This window comes from Durio zibethinus, chromosome 3, assembly GCF_047325235.1.
Source record: "Durio zibethinus cultivar Kanyao isolate XHJ-2024 chromosome 3, ASM4732523v1, whole genome shotgun sequence".
Classification (NCBI taxonomy): Eukaryota; Viridiplantae; Streptophyta; class Magnoliopsida; order Malvales; family Malvaceae; genus Durio; species Durio zibethinus.
Window position 1 is genome coordinate 9,317,739 of NC_143164.1, and position 19,485 is coordinate 9,337,223.

Here is a 19,485-nt window from a genome sequence, read left to right on the forward strand (position 1 = left end):
ATGTCTTTACATGATCCAACTCTCTTAGATGTTCTAAAAGTCTTAGTTCAGATTGTAAGAATAGAAATGAAAGAATGCCAGGTAATTTTTTACTATCAGATGGCATACAGAATCTAAGATCACTTCATAAACCTCATTTTGCCTAACTTTGGTAAAGTAGTCTTTGTCAAGTTAGCGGTTATTGACAAAATTCCTAGATGCATTCATATATCAAAATAGATATCTGATGAAGAACTTGTTGCCATATTTCTTTAGTTATGGACAACAAGTCATTAAAAGCTTTGAAACCTAAATGAACCCATTTAGCACTTTGATTCTTTCTACACTATAAACTCAAATGGCACTGTCATAATTAAATTTCACCTCAACAAGAAAAAAGACATTCCTATTTCAACCTTTGTTTTCCTTACACAATTCATGATGTAACCATGTCAACCATAACAAAATGTAACAATTAAACACTTTAAGTCTGATAGATTACTTGTATATACATATGGATCTCTAAAAAGATATTGCTATTAGGACATTGATTGTAGTTGTAAAAAATGCTAGAAGGACAAACATAAAAGTTTCTTTGATGATGATAATTCTAAAAAAAAAAAAAAAAACCTAGACATAAATCCTCCCAATAAAAGTTGAAATAAAAATTTGAAAATGGAGACCCTAAAGTAGATATCCTTGATAAACCCTCGGGAAAATCAATTATTATGTCATTTATCCCAAACACATGAAGCCAGACAATCCTCAACCAACTTGTCCAGAAAAAACACCTAAAAAGCCAAAACCTTAGCCAAGAAAACACTTACCCTATTATGTTATTGGTCTTGTTTACATTGCTAAAAAAGATGTAGAAAAGGCTTTGCTTTATAAGAGCTATAAACAAAAAGTCGACAATGTTGTTCCAAATGTTTCTCTTTAACTTTTTCCTTAGATCTGCGTGATGTGGTCTATTAGATCTTCTTGTGATGCAAAATTTCCTCCTCTCCAGGAATTCAACAAAGATCAGTATAGGTACATCCCAAAAACTCAAATCCCACTGATAGAGATGAAAAAGGAAACCAGTAAGAAATTTCTCTTACAAAATCAATATTGAATTAACAAACCAAAAACTCTATTCTCCATAATGTAACCCTACATAGGACAGAGAATAAATTAGACCAAGTGACCTAATATTTTAACCAGAATCTCGTCAATCTCTAGAATATTATTATTGACATCTAGGTAAGAATAATTACTATAGATCAAGAGCTCAAATAGTTGGTTGAAACCAACAATGGTTACACTTATGTTTTTATTTAAAGAGAAAGAGAAATGAAAAGTCTCAAGATTTAGCTTGTGGATCTCCATAATCAACTCTATAAAAAACAACAACCACAACTTTCAACCCTAAGCCTAAGTATTTTTGTCCAGTTAACACTGGAATGCATGATACTCTTTACCAAACATATATCCCACCTTTAGCTCCAAAACTTTTCTTTACCATATTCCAATACCAACCCAAACCAAGCACATCAGTGTTCACACCTCCATCCATACCTATCATCTCATACCTTCAACCAAAATCATTTTTTACATCTATTTCAAAATAACCATTATACATCTCTCTTTCAAACTATCCTTCTTTTAGTATTACTGAAAAATGTTTAGAGAAAAATAACCAATTGAATAGAAACCCGATAGGATAGCAGAACACCAACTTTTACAACCCCGAAAGCTAAAAACAACCACTACTTCAGTTATTACCTCCTCTTCCCTCAATCCTGACCATGTTCTTGAAAGTACCTACTATGTTTCTTTTAAATCATCATCCCATCTTATGATTTATTCCACACTAAACATTTTTCCTACCTTACTCCAATAGATGATCTAAAAAAATATTTCTTAGTTTTCAGTTGAGAATATCTTCCCTACTATGGATGAATCAGATTTTTTTATAGATTCTAATGAAGTATTTTTTGATGATATTGTTGAGATACTTCTATAGATCTCCTTGATAGAATCAATAATTGAAAACCTATTTGACAATCCAGAAGTTTGTAACCTAGAACCTATGAACAATGGCCAAAACCTCATCCTCATTTTTAGTCCTATAATTCATTATCTTCATCCAAATTCTCAGTCTTCACAATTGATGACATTCTTCCATCCAAGAATTCCTTGCATGTGGACTAGTTAAATTGAATTCCAATCTTAATCTTATAATGCAGATGATTTTAATCCATTTTATTTCAATACTGGTTGAAACCTTTAAGAACTTTTAGGATAATATTGGTAAATACAAATAGTTAAATTTCTCCAATGCGCTACAATTATAGAATCTGTTTCTCAGTTCTCAACCATATTTTATGGCCCAGAAGCTCATCAAATGGACAAGATTAGAGAGTAATTTTCTAAGTTAAAATATTGTTTGCTTTATCCAAAAGATCTTGACAAACATTACCAATAATTTTTTTAGTAATTTTATCTTTCTGGTGATTCGATGATATTAATCTAAAACAAACTTTCTTTAACTCAGTTTCAGAAAACCTTACCCAATAGATAAGGACTTAACTTAATCTTAGATATCTTGATTTGAAAAGCATGAACTTTGATAACATTTACAAGGTTATGGTAAGAGCCCTTGACAAGATTTGCAAAGAGCATAAGTATATTTTAGATATAGTGAACAACTCTAGAAAAATGGATAGACCATGTGCTTATTCAGCAACTGGTTTACAAATAAAATGTTTTTCAAAATACTCTTCATATCTTTGTCATTAGAAAAAAATAAATACTTTAAAATTTTAAATGTGTCAAGACACCAACTCCCATTTTACCAAAAACAAAAAATTCTCCAAAAAGCCTATAAGATTTTAAAGATTCAAGTTCGACAGAAAAAAAAGACTCAAAGAATAAATCCAACAAATATTTTTTGTTGTGAAAAATTAAAACATTTTACAAAACACTACCCTAAGTTTGACAAAAGGTCCATTAAGATGATACTGGATGTTGCTAATATCTTTGGTATTAATCTTTTGGATGATGATTTCAAATTAGTAGTCTCTCTTAATGATAAATAAACTCCTTAATTACTATTTTGATCAAGCAATATGTAGATGATAGTTTAGACACAGAGTTAGATGACTACTCGAACTTGATAATGATCAATGCCTTGAGTATATATCAATCTAAGAACTCCAAAAAATATAAACCATTTAGCCTTCAAAAAACACTTTTGGCCTCAATTCAAATTTTCATCTATAAACAATCACCTATCATTAAAGTTACTGTTTTCTTTGACACTGGTGCAACCCAGACCATAGCCAACCCCATTATACTAGCCAATTTTATTTGGAAAAGATAAAAAAACCTTTTTCAAAATTACTGATGAAAATGTTTTCTTTACAGATTTTATTAACAAACCTATTACCATTTAGATCTTTCTAGGTTGTGAAATTACTCAAGGAATTATAAGATCATTACTTCCACAAAAAGATCTAGTTATTGGTTGACATTATTATTAGTATACTAGGTTTAAAGCTCAATGGAAAAGGTATTAAGTTTAAAAGTTTTTTCCAACCATGAAATAGCTCTCCAACCTTTTTACCATGACAATCCAAACATATATTTTCCAAGAAGTTTATCAAAAGATAGTCAAAACTCTTGTGCTAACACTCACTTAAAATTTCTTGAAAAATTAAAAAAACTATTATAACAAAACCTTGACTTTTTCATTACCCTTCATTTAAAAAAGAATAAGAATGTCAATCCTACAAAAGCTAATTATTTAGGTATGAATCCAGATCATTTCAAGCTAGCCATTGAAGAATATTTTCAACTCCAAGCTCAAGGTTGTATTGAACCTATTTCTTCACCATATGCATATGAAGCATTCTATATGAACAAAAGATCATAACAAGTTTAAGAAAAATTAAGATTGGTTATCAATTGCAAGTCTCTTACTATTTTCCTTGTAGATGATAAGTTTTTTCTTCTTAATAGGAAACTATTGTTCATAAACTTGGTATAGGTAAAAATTTTCTCAAAGTTTGATCTAAAGGTAAGATTTTGGTAACTCGGTATTCATCCACAAAAAAGATACAAAACAACTTTTTACATCATTCAACATCATTTTCAATGGATAGTAATGCCCATTGGATTAAAAATAGCTCCGTCATTATTTTAGAAGGCGATGACAAAAATCTTTGCCTAAATTCTCAAGAATGCCCTCGTACACATTGATGATATCCCCTTCTTTTCTTTAGATGTAACAACTCATACACAGTTACTTGATAAATTCCAAATAATTATGCAATAGTATAGAATAATGTTGTTAGAAAAAAAATGATAATTGGTGTTATAGAGATTGATTTTCTTGGAATGCATTTGAAAGATAGATAATACATTACATAGTCTTACATTGTATAGGCACTTAAAGATTTCCTTGATGATAATACTTTGAAAAGATAAGTATAATAGTTCTTTGGAATAGTGAACTATATAAGTGAATTCCTTCCAGATCTTGCTTAGATATCCTATCCTTTTAGAAAAATGTTGAGAAAAAAGCCTCTTCAGTGGTCCCAAAAATAAACACAGTTAGTAAAGATGCTCAAAGTCAAATCAAAGTTTATTCTAACTTTAAAGATTCCTTTTGATGGAAAAAAAACTTACAGACTGATGCAAGTGATAAGTTTTGGTTTATGATTCTCCTTAAAGAAAAAAGATGAAAAAAGACAAATACATGGATACAAAAGCAAAAAATTCAAAGATTCAAAAACTCACTATTACTTTATTTTAAAAGAGATTTTAGTAGTAAAGTATGGAATTCAAAGATTTGAATTTCACCTTATTGGTTATCACTTTCTCATAGAACTGGACATATGAACCTTTGATTCGATAATGAATTTCATAAAGAAGCAGATGCCTAATGCACAATTATTATGCTTATCTCAATGATTTTAAAAGTACCCATTCACCATAAAATATATAAAAAGAAAAGATAGTGTTATTCCAAATATGTTATTTAGACCTTTAAATACTTTAAAGATCATTTTTGTTATTGCTATGATAAATCTCTCATTATCTTCTCAGCTTTTATCCTTCATTATAGAGTTTTTATTGAAAAATCTCCTTCAAAACATCTGGTAGATGACTGCTAAAAGGACATTTGATGACAAAGTAAAAGGACTCATAAACAAGTTTCAATATGTTCTCATTCAAACCCGTGCTAATTATTGACTCAGACCTATTAGATTATCCATAATACTTATTTCTCCATTTGTTTTAAATTACTCACCCAAACTGTCTCTACAAAGAAGCTTTTATCTTTTTATGGTACCTTTGTTAACTCTATACTATTGCCATAAAATTCAGTTTAGTAAGCTTCTTTTGTGAACTCATCCACCTAATCAGGAGAACCCCTTATCGTCTTGGTGAGATAGATTTTGCTAAATGGTTTAAGACTTTCCTTGAATGGTTCAAACCATTACAGTAATGGATTGAACAAATTAGAGAAATTCCCTTATATCATTCTTATGTTTCACAGACATTGTTGGGTGAACAATGATGGTATACTCAGTTTTTAGCCATACTTAACCATTTATGATTATAACTCGTATTCCTTGTATAAGAGATTGTATGCATATCCTACAGAGTACTAACTTCTCCTTCAAAGACTTTGCAAGATCAACAAGGATCACATTCCTAGGACCCTGAAAAATTACCACCTTTCAGAAAAGAACCATGTACATTGTAGAATTACACCATCACATTAGCAGATGGATCCAAACACTCATTTGGGATATTTGGTGGAATGACATGTTACAAAGACTCATTAATTTTGACTTCCTAAATTTCGCATAACTAATGCAACTTCTCACAAATCTTTATTGGCAAGATATAAGAGATGTCATATGGATCAAAAATATTTGAAGACAAGATTCATGATCAATGGTTGAAACCCTATGAAAAAGATCCAAAAGAAAATTTTGAAGATGAAATGTTCTGTTGATAGTACTTATCAAGATAACTCTGTGATCAGTTTGGTGAATGAGAATATTCCTTATTTCAGTTTAAGATATATATAATTATGTGTGACTTTGTTTAGTATGCAAGTGTATTTGTTTTTCAAGACAAGTGATAATTGATGACATCAGCCTCTACATTAGCTACAACATCAAGTCCAAACATACATCAACTTTGTGTTGTGTTAATTTTATTAAAACTAATTTAGTAAAGGAGATTCCCTCAATTTTATTAAAGTTACTTTATTAAAGTTACCTTACTAGTTTGTTTGCATTGCTTTATGTCTTTGTCATGGACCCTTTAGTTATATCAGGTCCTATTCATTTACTTTGTCATACCTATATAAGTTGTAACTCCTTTCTTACAAAGACAAAAAGACCTTCATTGTGAAGGCACAAAGTTCTCTTGAAAGAAAATCCTTTCTTGTTAAATATAAAACTATGAGTTCTTAAACTCTCTCTCTTTTGACTATTCCCTTCCATCCTAGTCTTAGTCTTAGAAGTAGTTCTTGGTTCTATATTATGGTTTGTAGTGACATAAATTAATATGTTATGTAATTACTATAGTACCGTGAATCCTATATATTAGAATTTTTATTAAATTGCAAAACAGATCTTTGATCCACTAATAAGAAAAAATTACCATACCTAAAAATACTAAAATAAACTATTATAGTGAAAGATATACCTTCATAAAAATCATGACACTTGCTTGACTTTTATACCATGAGGCACCTAATCTTAAGCATGAACTAAAATACTTTGATTTTATGCCTGATTTATGGATTACTTATATTTGGCATCTGATTGAGAAAGGCAACGAATGATAAATTATTATAATATAAAAACATTGCAGCCGCCCTTTTGTAATTTTGATTGGCAGGGAAAAGGCAAGTATAGTGCAAATATTGATGGAAGAGAGAATTACTTCGAATGAAATGAAGTATTAAATGATGATAATAAAAATAAAAAGTAAAACTAAAAAAAAAAAAAAAAAAGAAAAGAAGAGCAAGAAGTGGGAAGAGGTAGCTGAGTTGAGCTTATTGTTCAAAAGGCTAACTTAGTGGACGAGAAGCTAAATTTGTAAGGTGAGGGGCCTTCTTTTGTGATTTTACACGATTAATTCACTTACGTCTTGCATTTACGTTTCACGTTCAGAAGCTATTTTTATTTAATCGTAATGATAAATAACAAAAAATATAATTATTTAACTTAAAATTTTGATTTTTTAATTCAAATCAAAATATTTTAAAGTGTTTTGAGATAAAAATATAAATATTTGAAATAAAAATTATTATATTATTTATATATTTTAAATATTTTAACTACTCATAATATTTCTTTTACAATAATATTAAATATTTAAAATTTTAACCATAATTTTTAAATAAATTTTTTAATCTAAATTTTGCAAACAGTAAACAATACTAAATAACCTAAAGCCTAGTCTGCGTCTTGTTTTGCATATAACTGTAGGAGCCTTTTACATATTAAAAATATATTTGAATGAAAGGTGATTTTGATTTTGGTAATATTAAAAATAATTATAATAATAAAATTAATTATTATAATAAAAAGATTAAAATCAATGATAGAATATGAATTTAAATAATAGAATAACGATGGTGATAAAAAGAGAATGAAAATGATCGTTTAAGAGTTTATTTTTAAAATGTGTTGATAAATTATTTATATATTTTAATATTATTTATATATTAATACATATTATTTATTATATAATAGTAAATTTTATTTATTTATTATATAATAATATTTATTATATTAAATTAATAAAATTATTTAAAAATTTTTAAATAAAAAATAAAATTTGAAAAATTAAATGGCATGAAAATCTCTATCAATTTAAGGTAAAAAAAAATCATGAACAAAATTAGAATAGAGGTGTGTGGAAATGGAAACATTTTAACTGGAGCTCTTAGCTCCAGTGAACAACGGAACACCTCACCGGTATTACCCAAACGTGATAACAGTGCGATTTGTAAAGAGAAATTCGCACTGAGGGGTGATTTGGATGCTACTGTACTCCCAGTTGAGTTCTATTTACTATGGAACATTGCGCCAAATGCACTGATGCAATGTTTGGCTGACAACGTTGGGACGTGATAGCCTCCAGTTATCTGCCGGAGATAAAAGCTCCAATTGAAATTGGTACATTTCCACTGCACCTTTTATCTCAATTTTACTTATAATTTTTTTAGTTCTTTCCTTTTCTATTTTTAAAGTTGTAGAGATTTCTATATCATTTAATCTTTCATTATTTTTTTTTTCATTTTGATTTTTTATTTAAAATTTAAAAAATAATTTTATTAATTTAATATAATAAATAAATAGTATAAAAGTATAAAAAAATATATATAAATAATTTATCAATATATTTTTAAAATAAAGTTCTTAGTATTCATTTTTTATTTTTATCTCACCATTACCGTTATTTTATTTTTCAAACATATATTTTATTATTAATTTTAGTTTTATTAATATAATAATAAATCTTATTATTATAACAATTAATTATCTTTATTATTTTTAATTTCATCATAATTAATTTTATCGTTCATCTAAAATAATTTTTAAAACGGAGACTAATCACCTTAGCTCCAAGGAATAATTATAGAGTTTATTTTATTTATTCAGCTAAAATACTCATCTTCTTATTGTTGTATTTTCTTTTTCATTTTGTATTTTTACATATTTGTATTTTAAGAAATGTACTAAATGATTGGAATTGGAATTTCGGGAAAAAAGTTATTTGAATTGGAATACTTACTTTTATTCATCATTTTGAATGTTTAAGAGGCAGAATATATGCTTGTATTAAAAAAAAAAAAAACATTTTAGCTTATTTAACTTGAATGGATATTTTTTTTTGGGAGCAAAAACGAAGGAGGTAAGAAAGCTAAAATGTTTGAAACATTAGCACAAAAATCCCCAGACAAAATCTGATGCATATCCTCTTTATCCCTTTCACTTTTTCTTTTCTGCCCTTCTTTATCCTTAAAAGAAAACAATGTCACATGTACCACTACTACCTTACAAAATGTCAAGGTCCTGCAGATATTCCATTCCGTATATAGGTAGGACCCAACATGCCTAAACCAAGAAAATCAATATATACAATTACAAACCTAAATTTAATTTCATCATTGAAACAATAACATTTAATGCATTCATTGTAGTAAATTTTGAATTTGAAATCTCTAAAATAATATTTTAAAATTTTAACCATTAAAATTAATATGGGGTTAAACTATAACGTTGATATTAGGGAAAAACAAGGCAACATGATCCATACGCAAATTGAAGTGAAAAAGTTTGGAAGTATGCTGAAACCTGTGGGTCCCAAATAATATGCTGCGTGCATCATTCCTGACATTAACAAATTTTTTATTCATTTTTTGTGTTTCACTAATTGGAGTGGGGGAGGTGTGATTTTCATGCAACTTTAAAGATCACGAAGTGGAATCATTTGGTTAGCAAGTACCATTCAGTACATTTAGCGTTGTCATCATCAGTGAGATACTTGATAATGTAACTTATTATTAAATTCATTACAATATTTTTTTTAATAGTAATGAGATTTTAATTTTCATTAGAAATATAATTTTTAAATTGATTCAAATAAATTTATTTATATCAAATACAATGAATTCATGAAATTTTTTTTTTTTATAACCTCTTAATGAGTTTAAAACTTAAGGCAGTAAAAAAAAAAAAAAAATCTATAACGAGCCATCTCATTACAATGTTAATAATGAGGACCTATTTTCTTTGTAAACTTCTTTGAATTAATGGTAGATGTTCGTGCATGTATACACATGTATAATAACACAACTGAAAAATAGAGACATAATTTGAGCAGAGAAAAGGAAATTTGGCCAAGATGTGAAAGTGAGTTGCAGCTAACTCAAGCACCTCATATTTTCTTGAAAATGCTCTCCTTGTGTAAGCCTCTCAAAGTGAAAGGTCAAACCAATTAAACCATTGGGCAAAACCTTCTTTACTTACAGTTATAATATTAAAAGTTGATAAATGAAGCATTGAAAGATGTTGATGCACAAATTGAAATTAAAGGAAACATTTCAAAGCAGATGTACGAGGATTCATGGAATCGGTGAAGTAATAAATAAATTCTCAAAAATCAAACTATCTGCATTCCATGGTATCATGGGGATTGGGCTCATTTACTTGCAGGCATTAGTATTGGCCTATTTGGTAGAATTTGGATCCAAATTTGAAGCCTATGAGATTGACTAGGCTATCAACAACTCCATTCACTTCTCAAACTGGACCTCATCAATGGAATGTGCATGTTTTTTTATTTTGCCAGCTTGACGCTCTATCATCTATCATCTCTATAAATATAAATATAAATACATATATTTATATATATATATATATATATATAGAGAGAGAGAGAGAGAGAGAGAGAGATGTTACGTCAATGTTTTTGAGTTTATCTTATTTTCTTCATGTGAATAAATATCAAATTGTTTTGAACTGGTTGAACAAATTTGGCATCAAAAGATGAAAGTATGTAGGGTGAATCGTTTCCCACGCTTGGAAGGGGGATGATAATGTGAGGTCAAAGTTGGAGATGTGATAATGAAAGCAAACAACTTAAAAAAAAAAAAAAATCCTTACCTATAGATCAAACTATTGAATATTTTCACTAACATATTGAATAAAAGGATAGTTTTTGTTTTTGCTTTTGTTTTTTTTTTTCATGTATCTATGTTCTCTAATTCTCTTTAGAAAGAGTGTAGAAGATTAATTTGGAAAGTGACTTGTATATTCTCAAGCATATGCTGATTCAATTTTTTTTGTTAATAAGATCATATAATTAGTATAATAACAGACTTAACGAGACACTATAATATTAACACTTTAAATTATTTGAAAATTTTTATTATAAACCTTTATGTATATATATCCTGTAATGACGAGGGTTTTAATAATAATAATAATAATAATAATAATAATAATAATAATAATAACAGTAACTCGTTCGTAGAACTGTGTTACATTCTCCATGAACACTGAACAATATGTTGTATCAATTAGGACAATTCTCTACCAAAAGTAAACCATGTTTTGCTATTATATATATAAGCTGCTGTGTTTCTAGTTCTTAATGTGTCTCCTACATTACAAGCCTGAAAAAGAACAGGCAAGGGACCTCTGGGTCCAAAGTAGTCTGGCATCCATCAAACTTCAAAGCTTCAAAGCTTTGACTGTCGCTATTACTTCCACTTACTTGCGCCTGGTTGTATGGATTCTGCCTGACACTTCGAAATGAACTATATGTAATTTATAGCATAAAAAATCACCTCATATATAATTCTCTACTCAAGTAATTGACTTGACTAATGCAGCCAAATTTTGAGTAATTAAAATTAAAACTTTCCTTTTATTTATACTAGTACGATGGTCGTGCTTTGCTATGAATTTTTTTATTTAATATAACTTAAAATTTGAAATATATAAAATTTTTATTTAATTAAAAAAAAGTATATTAAGAAATAAATAATCGAAAGAAAAACAATATAACAGTTTATGCATTAAAGAAAAAGTAAGTATAGACATCTTACGTTGTGCCGTATTATCCTTAAATCTTAAGTTAATTTAAATTGAACTTTGAACCCAATCCATTTGGATTTGGATTTAACATCTGAGTTTTGAGCATAGATTATATTTTGGATAAAATCATGCCTGTAATTATTTTGCTTTTATTAGTATTTTATAGAAAACTAAATAAAAAGATTAAAAAAAAGGATAAATTCGGTGATAAGATTTGATATTTGAAATTCAGAGCTTGGATTAAGTTCTTGAAATCTAATGTTTCTTGAAATCAAAATTCAAATTGAAAGTGATGGGATGCTCGGTTTTTTGAATTAAAATCATATCTTTGTCATGATATATAAACTGTTGTTCAGAGCAAGATCAGGGAGCGTGAAAAACACAGAAAAAATCAGAAGGAAAGATACAGAAAAAAATCAAAATATTCCTAGCAGCTCGATCACCATATTTACCCCACCATAGTTAAACCATAATTCCAACCATAACCCAAAAAACAAGAAAACAAACATAGTCCTCAAAAACCCACTAAAACAGCCTTAAGCAGATTCAAACAGATCAATCAAACCCAGACCAAAAAACCATCTTCAACATATTACACAATTCAAAAGCTCTACCAAATTAACAGGTAACTGACCAAGAATTGCGAGTTCTATCTAGTCGTCGGTGCCCAACTCCATACAATAACCACCATTAACCGGTTCCCCGTTGCTGTGATTAGGTTTTGCTACCATCACCAAATACTCGCGCAAATAGTAACCATCAACCCACCTCCATCTAAGACACTTCCATCACTGCCAATAACCTACGATATAGACCTCAAATCCAATTCCAGGCTAAACTCCAAGCATAAAACTAGTCAAGTTCACTGCCTCAAGTCTAATCTCAATTTCAAACACAGTCCCAATTAACCCAAATGCAAATTCTAACCCCAATTTTTCATTAACCAAATTCACACAGTCTAGACTCTACTGAACCCAAACCCAGCAACAAACTCAACTAAAACCATAGCACATTTCTAGCAATCTCAACCACCTGAAATTTTCCATAGACCGTATAATAAACAATAGCATAGGCAGAACTAAAAGACACGCAACAAACCATCTAAACAGATGCCACAATTGCCCTCCATTTAACCCGATTCTACCATCATCATTAACCTTTTGCCAATCATTCATTAACTACTAGTAGACCACCAAAAAAAAGAGGAAAAGCAAAACCAACTCAAAAACCAAAGAAGACTGGAAATGGCAAAAAAAAAAAAGAGAGGATGTCTTCCTGGGTTTAGTTCAGCTCTCTTCAAGGCATTTTTGGAGCTTCAAAATTTGTGAGGCAACTAAGAAAAAGGGGAAGAACATATCATGAAACAGTGGCTCAAAAAGCAGCAGAAGGGGAGATTCGACAGGAGTCCATGACCTTCAAAACCCGATCTACGGAGTTGGAGATGTTTTCATGGAAAACTAACGACACCATGCGAAAGAGGAGGCCGAAAGGAGTTTTTGAGTGAAATTTAAGCCTCAATGATGTCCGACCGATGGCTTACGGTGATGGTGGACGACAGCTCGGTTGAAGATCTGGCATCAATTTCTCGAGAAGGCTTGAAGCCAGGCCTGCATCTTTGGTGGGTGTTTACTTTAATGCAAGAGAGAAGTAAGAGGAAATAAATGTGTAGAGAGAGAAGAAAAAGTTGGAAATGACAAAAAAAAAGCTTTTTTATAATAACCCCAAATGGTGTTCTTAACGGAACCCGATTATTTAAAAGACCCATGTGCTACTCCACGGCCTATCTGACCTGATCGCACAACGTGCCAACATACCTTTTTTCAGCTTTCTAGAGCCTAGTCACCTAGCCGAGTTGCCAGATGTCTAAGATGTCTATGTGAATGTCTTACTAGCTGAAACTTAAGTTTTGATTCGTATAATTTTAAGATCCAAATATTTATTCATTCGATGTTTTAAATCAATTCACTTATTATTAAAAGATATTTCATAAAATAGAAATAGTATGAACTCTTTTATATTTCAATGATTTTTATTTTATGTTCGATGTAGAATTCAGTATTTTTCTTTAAGTTCGTAAATTTCTTTTTCATCCAATTTCGTAACGCTCTTATCACGAAGGCTGGTCACCTTACTTACCTTTTTCGAGACGCTTGACGTGGATCGAACTATTTAAGGTTAGTTTGATATCACTTGTCACGGGTCGAAACTTAAGCTCCGACCTGCGTAACTCCAGGACCTGAGTATGCACTCATCCGACGTCTCCGATAAGCCTACCTATTATGGTTCATACTTTTATCAGGTATTATCAGCTTTGGTCCCCTTGACCTCACAGTTTTATCTTACAAAAAATGCTTCATAAGGTAGAGATAGTGTGAACTTTTTTATACGCTATTGACCTTTTTTTTATATTCGATATGGGATTCAGGACTCCTCCTTAGGTCCGTGACATTTTCTCCCACCTAACCTCGTGACGCCCTCGTCATGGAGATTGGTCACCCTGCCTACCTCTCTCGAGACGTTTGGCATAGATCAAACGGTTTAGGGTTGGCTCTGATACCACTTGTTACGGGTCGAGACTTAAGCTCTTACCCGTATGGCTTCAGGACCCGGGCATCCACTCATCCGAAGTCCCAGATCAGCCTACTTGCCATTATTTACACCATTATGAGGTATTGTCTGCTTTGACCCCTTTGACCTAACGGTTTTGTCCTACAAAAGACGCCTCACAAGGTAGAGATAGTGTGAACCCTTTTATACCCCAGTGAGCTTCCTTTTTATATTCGATGTGAGATTTAGGACTCCTCCTTAGGTCTGTGACACCTGTAGCCGCACACCTCCCAAGTTGCCAAGTCAAGCAGTGATTTTTTTTTGTTATTTTGCTTATTATTTATTTATTCATTTTTTTGAGTGAAATTTTTTTGAAAAAAATAAATAAAAATATTTTCAAATAATGATGAAAATTTTGGAATACCAATAAAAAATATTTCAAAAAATATTTTAAGAAAAACTTGAAATATCAATTTTTCTTAAATGAAAAAATTATGAAAAATGTTTTGAAAAAAATTGAAGTTTCAATTTTTCTTAAATAAAAAAATATTTCAAGAAATGTTTAAGAAAAAATTGAAGTATCGATTTTCCTTAAAACAAAAATAATTTCAAAAAAAATTAAGAAAAGAGTTAATATATCAATTTTTCCTTAAATGAAAATTTTCAAGAATTTGAAGAAATTGAAATATTGATTTTTCCTTAAAGTTAAATTTTTAAGAATTTCATAAAAAAATTAAAATAAATATTAAATGATTATAATATTAAGTATCTATAAAGGAAATAATAGTTTTCTTGTATATTCTTAAGGTGAAAAAATTATCTTAATTTTATGTCAAAAGTATTAGAGTCAATGAAAAATAATTCTCAATAATTAATTATATGGTAAAATTTTTTAAGACCTAATGGATAACATGAAATCAAGCTAGTATCATCTTTTGATTGACGTTGTAAGGGTGCTTTAACATTCCTCATATGTAATCATACTCTCGAATTTAGTTTTGGTTTCGTATACATTGAATTTATCTTTTAAAAATACCTGAGTCAAACTTGAAAATTCTCTTTAAAATGGGATAGATTCAATTAGGTGATCAATCACACTTATACAAAAAAGATTGAGGATGACTCATTTAGTCATGTTTAACTATAGGTCTATAGATTTATACATTATGACAATAAGATGTAATACATAAAATTTATTGCATTAATTACAATTTGTAAACTATACATATCACGGAGAATTTCATGAATCATAATTAGACAACAATAGTTATTAAAGAAACATGTCCATGTATTATTAAGATGATAAAGCTACGTCTTTTACAAAATAAAAGGCTGATTTACAATTTTTAAGTTACGAAACTTCTAATACATGAGAGATACATGTTTAATTTTTTTCAAGGCATCATAAGCTTACAATTTTAGGATTCAATCATTGGAACAAAAACAATATTTTGATTCATTCTTTGGGAAATAATGAGATAATAGAGTTTTGACATGCATTTATACTAACATTTGTTGAGTCATATGTCAAATCTCTTTATATTATTCATATGTTTTCTTCTAAAATTCTTATTTTACCTTTAACCCATTCGACTTTAGTATCTATAGTAAAGTACAAGAGCTTCCCTGATTAGGGAAGGGATTACACCTTGGACGTTGGCAACCCTCCATATACCAATACCATGATGCTGCTTAACCAAAGGCTCATTGGCTCTACCATCCATATGTTTAAAAATTGTCATTTACCCATAAATTTCAATTTCTTTAAAAATCTTTTAATATCCATATCCCCTACAAGCATTATACTCCAAGACAATGAATATTACTTGGTACTATCAACTTTGTCAATTGGGCAAAATATTCGATTCACAAGATCCTCACTATAAAGATGCTTACACTGTCAGCCATAAAAGCAGTCCTAACTTCAATGAATCTAGATGGACTTGAGGAATAATTATTGCCTCTGTAATTTATAGTCGACATTCTTAAACCAAAAGTTGACCCATCCATGAATGATGTGATGCATTGTTTACCTATAGAATAAAATCATCATCAGGGAAAAATCGCTCTGGTGAATGCATTCGTCCATGGAAATGACCACAGTCATGATGTTGACTCATTCTTAGGTGTGATGAAATAATTGCTATAGCATTTTTTACAGCATTTGCATAACTGACTGCCTGTACGATTGTCGTAACGATTTTGAGATCGTCAGACGTAAAAGAGTTTTAAAATCGAAATAAATGAGAGAGTCACCACCAATCTTTGTTAGGGTGTGATTGGCCATCTAAAAGTTTATCTTCTTAATAAAACTATAAAAGCGAGTTTAAAGTTTATCAAAAAAAAAATTTTGATATACAAAAAATCAGGTTGGATCCGAGAGTTGGTTATGTGTGGAGAAGGATTAGCACCCCCACAACGCCCATAAATTGATACCATTTAATTATGCGCTATTTTTTATGTTGGATAAAAATGGTTTCAATTTGAAATTTAACACTAATTCCTTTCATTTGGAAAACTAAGATTTTGCTAAAGCTCTTTATTTAGGAATATTGAGAAAATCTTAAAGTTAAAGAATTATTTTAAAATTCTTCAACATCTAGGCAGAATTTAAAATAACTCTTTTCGCTTAAGATTTAACACGATAATCCTTAAAATGAAATAAAAATCTTTATAAAAGATAATTGTTAGTGACTCTCCAACATCTAGGCAGAGTACTAAGAATTATTTTTTTCGGAATGTTATTGTTATTTTATTTTATAATATCATAAAATTTTTTAAAAAATGTATTATTCTTTTTTTATTATAAAATATTTTATCATCAAATAGTAAATAAAAATTAAAGAGAGAATAATGATAACACACTAACGTATGTATGCTAATGAATGTCATGTAAAAAGAAATACAATTTAAAAGTTGGGTTCTTAAGTATAATGAGACCACCCTGACTCTCTAACATCTAGGCAGAACTTAGGTGCGATTGTTTATATTTAAGAATCTAATTTACTATTATACTTTTTATTTATTAATCGTATTATTAATACGAATTAAGAACTTGTGTGAAAAAACTTAACGAAGTAAAGTTTCCTAAATACCTCATCATCTAGGCGGCATTCAGGAATAAATTACTTCAAATGAGATTTTCACATGTGTCTTTAGGATTTTCAGAATATTTTAAGTAAGGGCTTGAGTGGAGGTTTTAAAGGTTAGGGTTTCAAGATTTTGAAGATTCGGATTTTAGGATTTTGGACTGAGTTTTGAGGGTTTTATGGTTTGGTTTTTAAGGTTTAGAAGGTCTTAAGGCTTGGATTTTAGGGTATGAAAGGTTTAGGATTTTGAGTTTAGTGTTTAAGGTTTCGTTTTTAAGAAAATGTGAACATTTCTAAAAATTTTCAACATCTAGACGGATTTTCGAAGCAAGTTCGATTTTAGCGATTTTTGAAAATTAATCAAAAATTTCTTATATATATTTTTTTTTATGAAAAATTATTAATAATAATTCTTCAACATCTAGGCGAAATTATTTTTAGGAATATGTTTTATTCCCTCTAACATCTAAGCAGGGAAAATAAGAAAAATTATAGTATTATTATTATTATTATTATTTTAAGCATTTTAATATATATTTTTAATTATTATCTTACTTGTTTTCATTTTTATTATTATTAAAATCATTAAATATTTATCCTAAAAAATTTAAAAATCCATCATGCATAAATATAAAAAATACTCAAAATAACAAAAAAATAATATATAAAAAAAATAAAAAATTTTTTTTACTTGAATCGGATCGGTCAACGGCAGTTCAGTTGGATCGAAAAGGGTTCGATTCGACGTGCGGTTCGGTTGAGCCGGTTAAGGAGTGGTTCGGGCTTATCTAGGGAGCAGCTTAGTTCGGTCTAGTCAAACTAGTTCAGATTTGTTGAGGAGCTGGGTTGTCAGATCGGTTACGCGGATCCTGGATCAAGTTCGGGTCCACGCGCGGATCCTCCCCTGCCAAAATGACATCGTTTTGAGCTGTTTAATTTTCTATATAAACCTAAAAAGAAATTTTTTACTCATTTCTTCTTCTACTCGAAAAAAAACTCCCCAGTCTGAAAATGCTCTTTGGCTCCGATCGAAGTCTGGTGCCTTGCCGTCGCGCCAACCACTATTGGGTCACCACCGGTGACCGTCGTTGATCAAAAAATTTTCAGAATTCACCAAAATGCTTTTCTCAACCCCCTGAGCTCGGATCTGTTATCTTTTTCACAAAAAAAGCCTTGATCGATGTAGATCGGGGTTTGAAGATTTTTGTTTCTTTTTTTTTTGTAAATCGAAGACTAATATGATTTTTTTGTTCTTGTAAAGATCTTCGACGCTAAGGTTCCTCCATACGGGGAGGACTATGTTTGTCTTTTTGTTTTTGTTTTTATTTTTTTATGGTTGGTGTGGGTTCTATTTGAGGTTGTTGAAGGGAAAAGTTTGGCTTGGTGTTTGGGCTCGAAACGAGAGGGTGCTGAGGGCAGTATGTCTGGAGGTTTCGAAGATCTATCTGAAAGTTTTCAAGAAGGGGGTGTCCGAGGGAGGTTGAAAGGGGAAACGCTAGGGGCTTTATAGGGCTAAAAATAGTGGTAGCCAATAGAGCATATGTCTGGCAAGGTATGGGTGTGATGGTAAGGTAAGGTTGATGGTTTCGAGCAGTTGGGGCAAGTAAAGTGCAGGGGCTCCAATGGGATTGAGGATGGTGGTGATAGGGTGGGTGGTAGTGGTGGCGTGTAAGGCACCACTGCCATCATGATTTTTTTCTCTTTTTTTTATCAGTTATCACTTTTATTTTTATTTTTTTTATATTAATTAAATCAATATTGTTATTATTATTATTAAACCAAAGATTAGAAATGGTAGATTCGGATAAAATTCGGTGTCTATAGCTACCCCTCTTTGTACATTTACTGAGAATCAGTAATAAGACAAAGATAAAGACAACGATTTTGTCCAAAGCCAACTAAATGACTTTTCTAATTAATTTAAAAGATTGAACTATGAATTAAGTGGAAAAGAACAATTGAGATGATATCATGAATTAAAAAATGATAGAGATAAAATGATTGGGATTAAAAATGTGAGTCAAAAAATAAGGACGATTGAGATTAAACTGCAAGTGAAAAAAATAAAAGTGACTAGGATTAAACTACAAGTCAGGAAAATAAAAGCGACTGAAATTAAATCGCGAGCTAGGAAACTATAGAAATGACTAGGACTAAACCATAAGTAAAAAATTAACAATGATCGGGGCTAAACCGCAAGTCAGAAAGAATAAAAGTGGTCGAGATTAAATCATGAGTCAGAGAGCTAT

General features: G+C 30.0%; 1 pseudogene; it reads left to right on the forward strand.

Annotated features, from left to right (window-relative positions):
* Positions 1–18,746, forward strand: part of LOC111300056 (ACT domain-containing protein ACR8-like) — a 31,691-nt pseudogene extending 12,945 nt beyond the window's left edge.
* Positions 18,747–19,485: the final 739 nt, after the last annotated feature.